This window comes from Oncorhynchus keta, chromosome 16, assembly GCF_023373465.1.
Source record: "Oncorhynchus keta strain PuntledgeMale-10-30-2019 chromosome 16, Oket_V2, whole genome shotgun sequence".
NCBI classification, from domain to species: Eukaryota; Metazoa; Chordata; class Actinopteri; order Salmoniformes; family Salmonidae; genus Oncorhynchus; species Oncorhynchus keta.
Window position 1 is genome coordinate 15,120,659 of NC_068436.1, and position 13,336 is coordinate 15,133,994.

At 43.8% G+C, this 13,336-nt stretch overlaps 1 protein-coding gene across 1 annotated transcript in view; it reads left to right on the forward strand.

Annotated features, from left to right (window-relative positions):
- The window catches only part of LOC118376571 (GRB2-associated-binding protein 1-like), a 114,694-nt gene extending 113,628 nt beyond the window's left edge, over positions 1-1,066 (forward strand). Inside the window, exon 13 of the mRNA XM_052464793.1 lies at positions 1-1,066. This exon is cut by the window's left edge and continues 1,030 nt beyond it. The gene's annotated coding sequence lies outside the window, so the exon portion shown is untranslated.
- Positions 1,067-13,336: the final 12,270 nt, after the last annotated feature.

The window sequence follows — 13,336 nt, forward strand, 5'->3', positions numbered from 1 at the left end:
ACTATATACGGTGTGTGGTAATTCTGCAGGGTGGAATTCTATACGCTCTCCGAGATGGTATCGGGACATGTGATATGAAATGACAGAATCAACTGTGACAGCTTTTAACGGGAAGCTCCCCGACACTTTCTGTGAGTTATGCAAAGGTGTCAAACGTAGGTTTATAGGAGAGAGAAATCAGGTACTCATTCAAATACTAATAACAGCTATTTCCATTTCTAATTTATTTTGAGTTATCTCAACGATAGATGTCCAAGTAATCTATAAACGGACAGATTTGATGCTATAGAGCAAAGTGCTGTTGAAAATGCCTTCTCAACGAGCAGCAGTCAACTTGTTTCAGGAGTTTGTGATGGCGTGTCGATTTCATTCTCTCTCTTAGGTTTTAATTTATTTCAAAAGGATTTACACACACACACACCGTTCTGGGGTCTGATGTATGTATGCCTTACGATCTACTTTACTTGATATGTCTTTGTAAATAGTGAGAAATTGTGATGTTTTACCTAAAGAAAATACTTCAGAATCGTAGTGGTTTTTTTTTCATGACTATTGGCTTTATTAACTTTCCAGGGACCCTATTCAGTGTCTTGAGTAGGAGTGCAGAAGCCGCTTTCCCGGAAGCATCTTAAGGCTAAGTTCATTGTTCCTACGGTTCTAATGATGAACTTAGCCATGAGATAGTTTTGGGAACCCGGCCCTGGTTTAGGATCAGGTCTCCACTGTTCATGTAATCTTAGTCATTGTAAAAGGCAAAACAACTGATTCTAGATCAGCACTCTTACGAGATTCTTCATGAATACAGGCCCATTTCTCTCTCTAAGTCCTAAGCATGTTTTACCAGGAGAATTAGTCTTTGCTGTATATATTTGCACCAACTATTCCAGCATGTATCATTTGAATTGAAAAACTGTGCCTGTACTGTCATTTCCATACTACTTAATTCTCACCATCCCATTGCAGGGTTGTTTTGTCTCGAGACCAACTGCAAAACCTTGATGCTTTCTTTTCTTTAATGAATCAAAAGAGAAACATTTCCATTTGAAAGTAAACTAAGTAAAACAACCTTTTTTGAGTCTGTTTGTCACCTACACCCTACAGTATGTCACATATGTATTAAAAAAATGTTGGCGTACTATAGGGAGGAAAATAATGACCGAGGAAAGAGAAAAGAACAAAGGCCAGGAAGTCCCACCCACTGAGGTTGGTGGGAGGAGCTAGAGGACATGCTCATTATAATGACTGGAATGAAGTCTAACATGGTTTGTGTTTGACCATCTATTCCATTCCAGCCATTACAATGAGCCTGTCCTCCTGTAGCTCCTCACGCCAGCCTCCTCTGGACCACAGACATTTCTATAGAGGAATGAGAAATGCACGCACAAAGTGATGTGCTGTACTAAATTGTGCCATTCTGTTTCAGGAAGTGTCCAAATGCCTACCACTTCCCCAATCAATGATTACCTCGCCTGTTCACTATTCTCATTTTTATTTGATAGCTCTCCATTTAGCCACCAAGGGAAAAAACTCTTCAACATGCAGTAATTTACATACAAATCTAATCTCTCACATTTCAGTAATTTCCCTTGATTTGGAGCAACATGTAATCTGGATGAAAAAGGGGACAGTTGTCAATGTATGGGAAGTGTGCTTGGACTGAGTGGGTAAGTGTCTGTAGAAAGATGAGAGAATTCATTGCACTTAGGGGTTTTGTACTACATTGGCTGCGTTAAGACAGCCAACCTAATTCAGATTTTTTTTTCTCACTAATTTGTCTTTTGACCAAATAGATCAGCTCTGAAAAATATCTGATCTAATTGGTCTTTTGACCAAACAGATCAGCTCTGAAAAATATCTGATGTGATTGGTCAAAAGACTGACTAGTGGAGAAAAATCAGAGCTAGCTTGTTAATTGTTTACAAACTAATTAGTGAATGTGCTAAACAGCTACCTTGGTCATCTTATCCTTCTAGGCTTTAAAAGCGTTTTAACACTTATTTTGAACATTCAGAGCAACTGGTAAACATCCATGGCAGGCATTGTTGTCACTTTAGCATGCCACACACTTAGTTGTGCTCAATCTGATGTGAAAAGATCTGTGATTGGTCACAGGACCAATTAGTGTATTTTTTTTTTAAAGACCAGAATTGAGCTACCTTTTATAAACGCAGCCTTCAAGCCTCTACTTCAGTTATTTTGTCTCTTTTTTGCCACAGTAGCTTGTAGAGAGACTTCTTACGTGCACTCATGAGCCTTTCATGTCGTTTTTGACAGTTTAAATGGAAATCAGCAGAGGACCTAATCATAATTAGTCTCTCATTGAACTTGTTGTGGAATTGTGGCAGGTGGAGATGTGGCCGGTGGAATTGTGGCAGGTGGAGATGTGGCAGGTGGAGATGTGGCCGGTGGAATTGTGACAGGTGGAGATGTGGCAGGTGGAGATGTGGCAGGTGGAGATGTGGCAGGTGGAGATGTGGCAGGTGGAGATGTGGCAGGTGGAGATGTGACAGGTGGAGATGTGACAGGTGGAGATGTGACAGGTGGAGATGTGGCCGGTGGAATTGTGACAGGTGGAGATGTGGCCGGTGGAATTGTGACAGGTGGAGATGTGGCCGGTGGAATTGTGACAGGTGGAGATGTGGCAGGTGGAGATGTGGCGGTGGAATTGTGACAGGTGGAGATGTGGCAGGTGGAGATGTGGCAGGTGGAGATGTGGAGATGTGACAGGTGGAGATGTGACAGGTGGAGATGTGGCAGGTGGAGATGTGGCAGGTGGAGATGTGGCCGGTGGAATTGTGACAGGTGGAGATGTGGCGGTGGAGATGTGGCAGGTGGAGATGTGGCGGGTGGAGATGTGGCAGGTGGAGATGTGACAGGTGGAGATGTGGCAGGTGGAGATGTGGCAGGTGGAGATGTGGCAGGTGGAGATGTGGCAGGTGGAGATGTGGCAGGTGGAGATGTGACAGGTGGAGATGTGGCAGGTGGAGATGTGGCAGGTGGAGATGAGATGTGGCAGGTGGAGATGTGACAGGTGGAGATGTGGCAGGTGGAGATGTGGAGATGTGACAGGTGGAGATGTGACAGGTGGAGATGTGGCAGGTGGAGATGTGGCAGGTGGAGATGTGGCAGGTGGAGATGTGGCAGGTGGAGATGTGACAGGTGGAGATGTGGCAGGTGGAGATGTGGCAGGTGGAGATGTGGCAGGTGGAGATGTGGCAGGTGGAGATGTGACAGGTGGAGATGTGGCAGGTGGAGATGTGGCAGGTGGAGATGTGGCAGGTCCACAGAGACAGACACCTCCACCAAAGGGCCCAAGTGACCCCCAGCTCACCCAGCTATAGCCCCACGCTGCTGGGCCGCAGACATTACTCCAAACCGACCAAAACAAAACTGGACCGGCACAGACCTAAAAACAAAAGTACTATAATTTGATAGTTACCTAACAGCAAGTGTTTTACTGAGTCCTCTTTTACCGCAGGTGGACAGGTGACAGGTGGAGATGTGGCCGGTGGAGATGTGGCAGGTGGAGATGTGACAGGTGGAGATGTGGCAGGTGGAGATGTGGCAGGTGGAGATGTGACAGGTGGACAGGTGACAGGTGGAGATGTGGCCGGTGGAGATGTGGCCGGTGGAGATGTGACAGGTGGAGATGTGACAGGTGGAGATGTGACAGGTGGAGATGTGACAGGTGGAGATGTGACAGGTGGAGATGTGACAGGTGGAGATGTGACAGGTGGAGATGTGGCAGGTGGAGATGTGACAGGTGGAGATGTGACAGGTGGAGATGTGGCCGGTGGAGATGTGGCAGGTGGAGATGTGAGGTGGAGATGTGACAGGTGGAGATGTGACAGGTGGAGATGTGACAGGTGGACAGGTGACAGGTGGAGATGTGGCCGGTGGAGATGTGGCAGGTGGAGATGTGACAGGTGGAGATGGCCTGAAGTACTCCGGGTTCTATTATGATTCATTCTCAACACATTCTTATTTTTATGTCTGTGTTTGTTTTTCCATAGTTCCCTATTTATTTACTTCTACTGTCGGGATCTTTAGTTGGGCTTATTCCATAAATTATGAGCATGGCATTGTTATTGGATGTCTAATGTTGTTCTGTTTTGTCTCACTGTTCCTCTGGTTGAAAAATAATGGTTAGAAAGAGGAACCACCTTGTAAAACAATGGGTAGGGACTGATAGGAACCACCATGTAAAACAACGAGTAGGAACTGATAGGAACCACCATGTAAAACAACGAGTAGGAACTGATAGGAACCACCATGTAAAACAATGAGTAGGGACTGATAGGAACCACCATGTAAAACAATGAGTAGGGACTGATAGGAACCACCATGTAAAACAATGAGTAGGGACTGATAGGAACCACCATGTAAAACAACGGGTAGGGACTGATAGGAACCACCATGTAAAACAATGAGTAGGGACTGATAGGAACCACCATGTAAAACAATGAGTAGGGACTGATAGGAACCACCATGTAAAACAATGAGTAGGGACTGATAGGAACCACCATGTAAAACAATGAGTAGGGACTGATAGGAACCACCATGTAAAACAATGAGTAGGGACTGATAGGAACCACCATGTAAAACAATGAGTGGGGACTGATAGGAACCACCATGTAAAACAATGAGTAGGGACTGATAGGAACCACCATGTAAAACAATGAGTAGGGACTGATATAGAACCACCATGTAAAACAATGAGTGGGGACTGATAGGAACCACCATGTAAAACAATGAGTGGGGACTGATAGAAACCACCATGTAAAACAATGGGTAGGAACTGATAGGAACCACCATGTAAAACAATGGGGACTGATAGGAACCACCATGTAAAACAATGGGTGGGGAATAGGAACCACCATGTAAAACAACGAGTAGGGACTGATAGGAACCACCATGTAAAACAATGGTAGGGACTGATAGGAACCACCATGTAAAACAACGGGTAGGGACTGATAGGAACCACCATGTAAAACAATGGGTAGGGACTGATAGGAACCACCATGTAAAACAACGAGTAGGAACTGATAGGAACCACCATGTAAAACAACGAGTAGGAACTGATAGGAACCACCATGTAAAACAATGGGTAGGGACTGATAGGAACCACCATGTAAAACAAAACTGATAGGAACCACCATGTAAAACAATGTAGGGACTGATAGGAACCACCATGTAAAACAATGAGTAGGGACTGATAGGAACCACCATGTAAAACAATGAGTAGGGACTGATAGGAACCACCATGTAAAACAACGAGTAGGGACTGATAGGAACCACCATGTAAAACAACTGATAGGAACCACCATGTGGGGACTGATAGGAACCACCATGTAAAACAACGAGTAGGGACTGATAGGAACCACCATGTAAAACAATGAGTAGGGACTGATAGGAACCACCATGTAAAACAATGAGTAGGGACTGATAGGAACCACCATGTAAAACAATGAGTAGGGACTGATAGGAACCACCATGTAAAACAATGGGTAGGGACTGATAGGAACCACCATGTAAAACAATGGGTAGGGACTGATAGGAACCACCATGTAAAACAATGAGTAGGGACTGATAGGAACCACCATGTAAAACAATGAGTAGGGACTGATAGGAACCACCATGTAAAACAATGAGTAGGGACTGATAGGAACCACCATGTAAAACAATGGGTAGGGACTGATAGAAACCACCATGTAAAACAACGGGTAGGGACTGATAGGAACCACCATGTAAAACAACGAGTAGGAACTGATAGGAACCACCATGTAAAACAATGAGTAGGGACTGATAGGAACCACCATGTAAAACAATGAGTAGGGACTGATAGGAACCACCATGTAAAACAATGAGTAGGGACTGATAGGAACCACCATGTAAAACAATGGTAGGGACTGATAGGAACCACCATGTAAAACAATGGGTGGGGACTGATAGGAACCACCATGTGGGGAAAACATGTAAAACGGGTAGGGACTGATAGGAACCACCATGTAAAACAATGGGTAGGGACTGATAGGAACCACCATGTAAAACAATGAGTAGGGGGACTGATAGGAACCACCATGTAAAACAATGGGTAGGGACTGATAGGAACCACCATGTAAAACAATGAGTAGGGACTGATAGGAACCACCATGTAAAACAATGAGTAGGGACTGATAGGAACCACCATGTAAAACAACGGGTGGGGACTGATAGGAACCACCATGTAAAACAATGGGTAGGGACTGATAGGAACCACCATGTAAAACAATGAGTAGGGACTGATAGGAACCACCATGTAAAAAACAATGGGTAGGGACTGATAGGAACCACCATGTAAAACAATGAGTAGGGACTGATAGGAACCACCATGTAAAACAATGAGTAGGGACTGATAGGAACCACCATGTAAAAAACAACTGATAGGAACCACCATGTAAAACAATGGGTAGGGACTGATAGGAACCACCATGTAAAACAATGAGTAGGGAAAACAATGGGTAGGGACTGATAGGAACCACCATGTAAAACAACGGAGTAGGGACTGATAGGAACCACCATGTAAAACAACGGGTAGGGACTGATAGGAACCACCATGTAAAACAATGAGTAGGGACTGATAGGAACCACCATGTAAAACAATGGGTAGGGACTGATAGGAACCACCATGTAAAACAACGGGTGGGGACTGATAGGAACCACCATGTAAAACAATGAGTAGGGACTGATAGGAACCACCATGTAAAACAATGGGTAGGGACTGATAGGAACCACCATGTAAAACAACGGGTGGGGACTGATAGGAACCACCATGTAAAACAACGGGTGGGGACTGATAGGAACCACCATGTAAAACAACGGGTGGGGACTGATAGGAACCACCATGTAAAACAACGGGTAGGGACTGATAGGAACCACCATGTAAAACAATGGGTAGGGACTGATAGGAACCACCATGTAAAACAACGGGTAGGGACTGATAGGAACCACCATGTAAAACAACGAGTAGGGACTGATAGGAACCACCATGTAAAACAATGGGTAGGGACTGATAGGAACCACCATGTAAAACAATGGGTAGGGACTGATAGGAACCACCATGTAAAACAATGGGTAGGGACTGATAGGAACCACCATGTAAAACAATGGGTAGGGACTGATAGGAACCACCATGTAAAACAATGAGTAGGGACTGATAGGAACCACCATGTAAAACAACGGGTAGGGACTGATAGGAACCACCATGTAAAACAATGAGTAGGGACTGATAGGAACCACCATGTAAAACAATGGGTAGGGACTGATAGGAACCACCATGTAAAACAATGAGTATAGGAACCACCATGTAAAACAATGAGTAGGGACTGATAGGAACCACCATGTAAAACAATGGGTAGGGACTGATAGGAACCACCATGTAAAACAATGGGTAGGGACTGATAGGAACCACCATGTAAAACAATGAGTAGGGACTGATAGGAACCACCATGTAAAACAATGAGTAGGGACTGATAGGAACCACCATGTAAAACAATGAGTAGGGACTGATAGGAACCACCATGTAAAACAATGAGTGGGGACTGATAGAACCACCATGTAAAACAATGAGTGGGGACTGATAGGAACACCATGATGGGTGGGGACTGATAGGAACCACCATGTAAAACAATGGTGGGGACTGATAGGAACCACCATGTAAAACAATGAGTAGGGACTGATAGGGACAATGAGTAGGGATGATAGGAACCACCATGTAAAACAATGAGTGGGGACTGATAGGAACCACCATGTAAAACAATGGGTAGGGACTGATAGGAACCACCATGTAAAACAATGAGTAGGGACTGATAGGAACCACCATGTAAAACCACCATGTAAAACACGATGTGAGTAGGGACTGATAGGAACCACCATGTAAAACAACGGGTGGGGACTGATAGGAACCACCATGTAAAACAACGGGTAGGGACTGATAGGAACCACCATGTAAAACAATGAGTAGGAAACCACCATGATAAAACTGATAGGAACCACCATGTAAAACAACGAGTAGGAACTGATAGGAACCACCATGTAAAACAATGAGTAGGGACTGATAGGAACCACCATGTAAAACAACGGGTAGGGACTGATAGGAACCACCATGTAAAACAATGGGTGGGGACTGATAGGAACCACCATGTAAAACAACGAGTAGGAACTGATAGGAACCACCATGTAAAACAATGGGTAGGGACTGATAGGAACCACCATGTAAAACAACGAGTAGGAACTGATAGGAACCACCATGTAAAACAATGAGTAGGGACTGATAGGAACCACCATGTAAAACAATGAGTAGGGACTGATAGGAACCACCATGTAAAACAATGAGTAGGGACTGATAGGAACCACCATGTAAAACAACGGGTGGGGACTGATAGGAACCACCATGTAAAACAATGAGTAGGGACTGATAGGAACCACCATGTAAAACAATGGGTAGGGACTGATAGGAACCACCATGTAAAACAATGAGTAGGGACTGATAGGAACCACCATGTAAAACAATGGGTAGGGACTGATAGGAACCACCATGTAAAACAATGGGTAGGGACTGATAGGAACCACCATGTAAAACAATGAGTAGGGACTGATAGGAACCACCATGTAAAACAATGGGTAGGGACTGATAGGAACCACCATGTAAAACAATGGGTAGGGACTGATAGGAACCACCATGTAAAACAATGAGTAGGGACTGATAGGAACCACCATGTAAAACAATGGGTAGGGACTGATAGGAACCACCATGTAAAACAATGGTAGGGACTGATAGGAACCACCATGTAAAACAATGAGTAGGGACTGATAGGAAACCACCATGTAAAACAATGAGTAGGGACTGATAGGAACCACCATGTAAAACAATGAGTAGGGACTGATAGGAACCACCATGTAAAACAATGAGTAGGGACTGATAGGAACCACCATGTAAAACAATGGGTAGGGACTGATAGGAACCACCATGAGTAGGGTAAAACAATGAGTAGGGACTGATAGGAACCACCATGTAAAACAATGAGTAGGGACTGATAGGAACCACCATGTAAAACAATGAGTAGGGACTGATAGGAAACCACCATGTAAAACAATGAGTAGGGACTGATAGGAACCACCATGTAAAACAATGAGTAGGGACTGATAGGAACCACCATGTAAAACAATGAGTAGGGACTGATAGGAACCACCATGTAAAACAATGAGTAGGGACTGATAGGAACCACCATGTAAAACAATGGGTAGGGACTGATAGGAACCACCATGTAAAACAATGAGTAGGGACTGATAGAAACCACCATGTAAAACAATGAGTGGGGACTGATAGGAACCACCATGTAAAACAATGGGTGGGGACTGATAGGAACCACCTGTAAAACAATGAGTAGGAACTGATAGGAACCACCATGTAAAACAATGGGTGGGGACTGATAGGAACCACCATGTAAAACAATGAGTAGGGACTGATAGGAACCACCATGTAAAACAATGGGTGGGGACTGATAGGAACCACCATGTAAAACAATGAGTAGGGACTGATAGGAACCACCATGTAAAACAATGAGTAGGGACTGATAGGAACCACCATGTAAAACAATGAGTAGGGACTGATAGGAACCACCATGTAAAACAATGAGTAGGGACTGATAGGAACCACCATGTAAAACAATGGGTAGGGACTGATAGGAACCACCATGTAAAACAATGAGTAGGGACTGATAGGAACCACCATGTAAAACAATGAGTAGGGACTGATAGGAACCACCATGTAAAACAATGAGTAGGGACTGATAGGAACCACCATGTAAAACAACGAGTAGGGACTGATAGGAACCACCATGTAAAACAATGGGTAGGGACTGATAGGAACCACCATGTAAAACAATGGGTAGGGACTGATAGAAACCACCATGTAAAACAATGAGTGGGGACTGATAGGAACCACCATGTAAAACAACGGGTGGGGACTGATAGGAACCACCATGTAAAACAATGAGTAGGGACTGATAGGAACCACCATGTAAAACAATGAGTAGGGACTGATAGGAACCACCATGTAAAACAATGAGTAGGAACTGATAGGAACCACCATGTAAAACAATGGGTAGGGACTGATAGGAACCACCATGTAAAACAATGAGTAGGGACTGATAGGAACCACCATGTAAAACAATGGGTAGGGACTGATAGGAACCACCATGTAAAACAACGGGTAGGGACTGATAGGAACCACCATGTAAAACAACGAGTAGGAACTGATAGGAACCACCATGTAAAACAATGAGTAGGGACTGATAGGAACCACCATGTAAAACAACGAGTAGGAACTGATAGGAACCACCATGTAAAACAACGAGTAGGGACTGATAGGAACCACCATGTAAAACAATGAGTAGGGACTGATAGGAACCACCATGTAAAACAATGAGTAGGGACTGATAGGAACCACCATGTAAAACAACGGGTGGGGACTGATAGGAACCACCATGTAAAACAACGAGTAGGGACTGATAGGAACCACCATGTAAAACAATGAGTAGGGACTGATAGGAACCACCATGTAAAACAACGGGTGGGGACTGATAGGAACCACCATGTAAAACAATGAGTAGGGACTGATAGGAACCACCATGTAAAACAATGAGTAGGGACTGATAGGAACCACCATGTAAAACAATGAGTAGGGACTGATAGGAACCACCATGTAAAACAATGAGTAGGGACTGATAGGAACCACCATGTAAAACAATGAGTAGGGACTGATAGGAACCACCATGTAAAACAATGAGTAGGGACTGATAGGAACCACCATGTAAAACAATGGGTAGGGACTGATAGGAACCACCATGTAAAACAATGAGTAGGGACTGATAGGAACCACCATGTAAAACAATGAGTAGGGACTGATAGGAACCACCATGTAAAACAATGAGTAGGGACTGATAGGAACCACCATGTAAAACAATGAGTAGGGACTGATAGGAACCACCATGTAAAACAATGGGTGGGGACTGATAGGAACCACCATGTAAAACAATGAGTAGGGACTGATAGGAACCACCATGTAAAACAACGGGTGGGAACTGATAGGAACCACCATGTAAAACAATGAGTAGGGACTGATAGGAACCACCATGTAAAACAATGGGTAGGGACTGATAGGAACCACCATGTAAAACAATGGGTAGGGACTGATAGGAACCACCATGTAAAACAATGAGTAGGGACTGATAGGAACCACCATGTAAAACAATGGGTAGGGACTGATAGGAACCACCATGTAAAACAATGAGTAGGGACTGATAGGAACCACCATGTAACCTGTTAATTTACCATTGTCAGTCTTGCCATTGACACCACTAGGGGGCATGGTTGCTTGACAAACCAGTGAAGAAGTTGATGGGCTCTTCCACATTGGCCGTCACGTTGAGCGCTACAGTACATTCTGAGAAAGATTGATAGACATTCTGTTCATTTCTTGACAATACCCGAGTTGAATGTTCAACTATGTTATTATGGAAGAGGAGTAATGATATGTAGCCTAAACTTACATTTTGTAACAGTTTTATTTATTGGACTTCATATAGATGGGATATTTTTTTTGAACCTTTATTTAACTAGGCAAGTCAGTTAAGAACAAATTCTTATTTTCAATGACGGCCTAGGAACAGTGGGTTAACTGCCTGTTCAGGGGCAGAATGACAGAATGACAGACCTTGTCAGCTCAGGGGTTTGAACTTGAAACCTTCCGGTTACTAGTCCAACGCTCTAACCACTAGGCTACCCTGCCGGAATGGTAGAAACACCTTCAGGACTAGTATCCTAAACACAGATTAAACCTCGTCCTTGACTAAAAAGCATCCTTAATGTATAATCTCAACTGGAAGTGTTTTTAGTGGAGGACTAGGCAGGGACACCGTCTGTCTGTGTACATTGGAAGCTGCAGGATCAGCTAAAGGTTGAATATGATAGGTTCTACTCCAGTGGTTATGATGAAACAACTGGCACCACTTCAATGAATCCACATTGTTATTCAACCCAAGTCCTGTAGGTGGAAAATAACCCAAGACACCCTCTTAAATCTCACACTTTTACTTTTAGCCACACATAACATCAAAGTAACTTTGCAAAGGGCATACATACTATATCACAACATAGTCCACTAGTACAGTATATCACGACAGAATTCTTTCCCAGTCCCAAAGACATTCGGCAACACCTCAACATAAATCTCGGAGTACTTCCTCTAACCCCCGTCATACAGATTTATGGCGTTGAAACCGGCCTCCCAGTTATTCCTCAAATACAGAAGTGCTAGAGCAAATGGCGCTAGGCTAGCTACCGTTGGGCGGCCATCTTTAATCCTATAAATCACTACCACTCCACATCTGATGATAGATTTACTCCTTGGCTTCAGTCACAGATGTCTGTGTTTTGCTGTACTGCATTAAGACTCTGATTGCTGAGTAAAGACCCTAATTGAAGTAAATTAGTTGTGATTGACAGTCTATTGCTGTCATGCATGGGTGTCAAACTCATTCCGTGGGGGGCCTAGTGTCTGCTGGTTTTAGGGTTTTCCTTTCAATGAAGATCTAGACAACCAGGTGAGGGGAGTTCCTTACTAATTACTGACCTTAATTAATCAATTAAGTTCAAAGGGAGGAGCGTAAACCCACACACTCGGCCTCCATGGAATGAGTTTGGGAAGCTGTGATATTGCTACTGGGTTAGCTACATTACCTGGGTTGTCTCTACCAGGGCTACTGTATGCGAGCATTCATATTACTGTAACATCATATACCCAAATGTTATGTTTGTCTCAGCTGTTTACCACGAAAAGTGACGTGGTGTCCACTTTGTTGTTTGAGTCACAGATGGCCCCTTTAATTTCCCTGCTTTTGTCCAATAGGTGACTCCGCCTGTTGACTGTCACTCTGCTACTCGATGCTCATGATTGTGTTCTTTGTTAGTTTTACTAAAACGTAATACACATTTCCATAGATGACAGTATACAAGCTGGTCGCTGTGACCGTTTTTACCTCACATTCTCTGCGGTGCTGAACGTCGAGGTACTGATATGCCTCGTTATAAGAATAATGGCTTACATTTGTTTTGGAGGATGTAGAACCCATACAGCTTTCCTTTAGCAGTGTTATTCTGACTTCAAACACTTTGTAGTCAATAGAGATGAAGGATAAAGGCGTTTTGTTTTAGGTTGCTGACAAGCATTTTAATGTAGAGATGTTAGATATCAAACCAGTCTGGGATGTTGAGAAGCCACTGGAGGTGCGTGTGC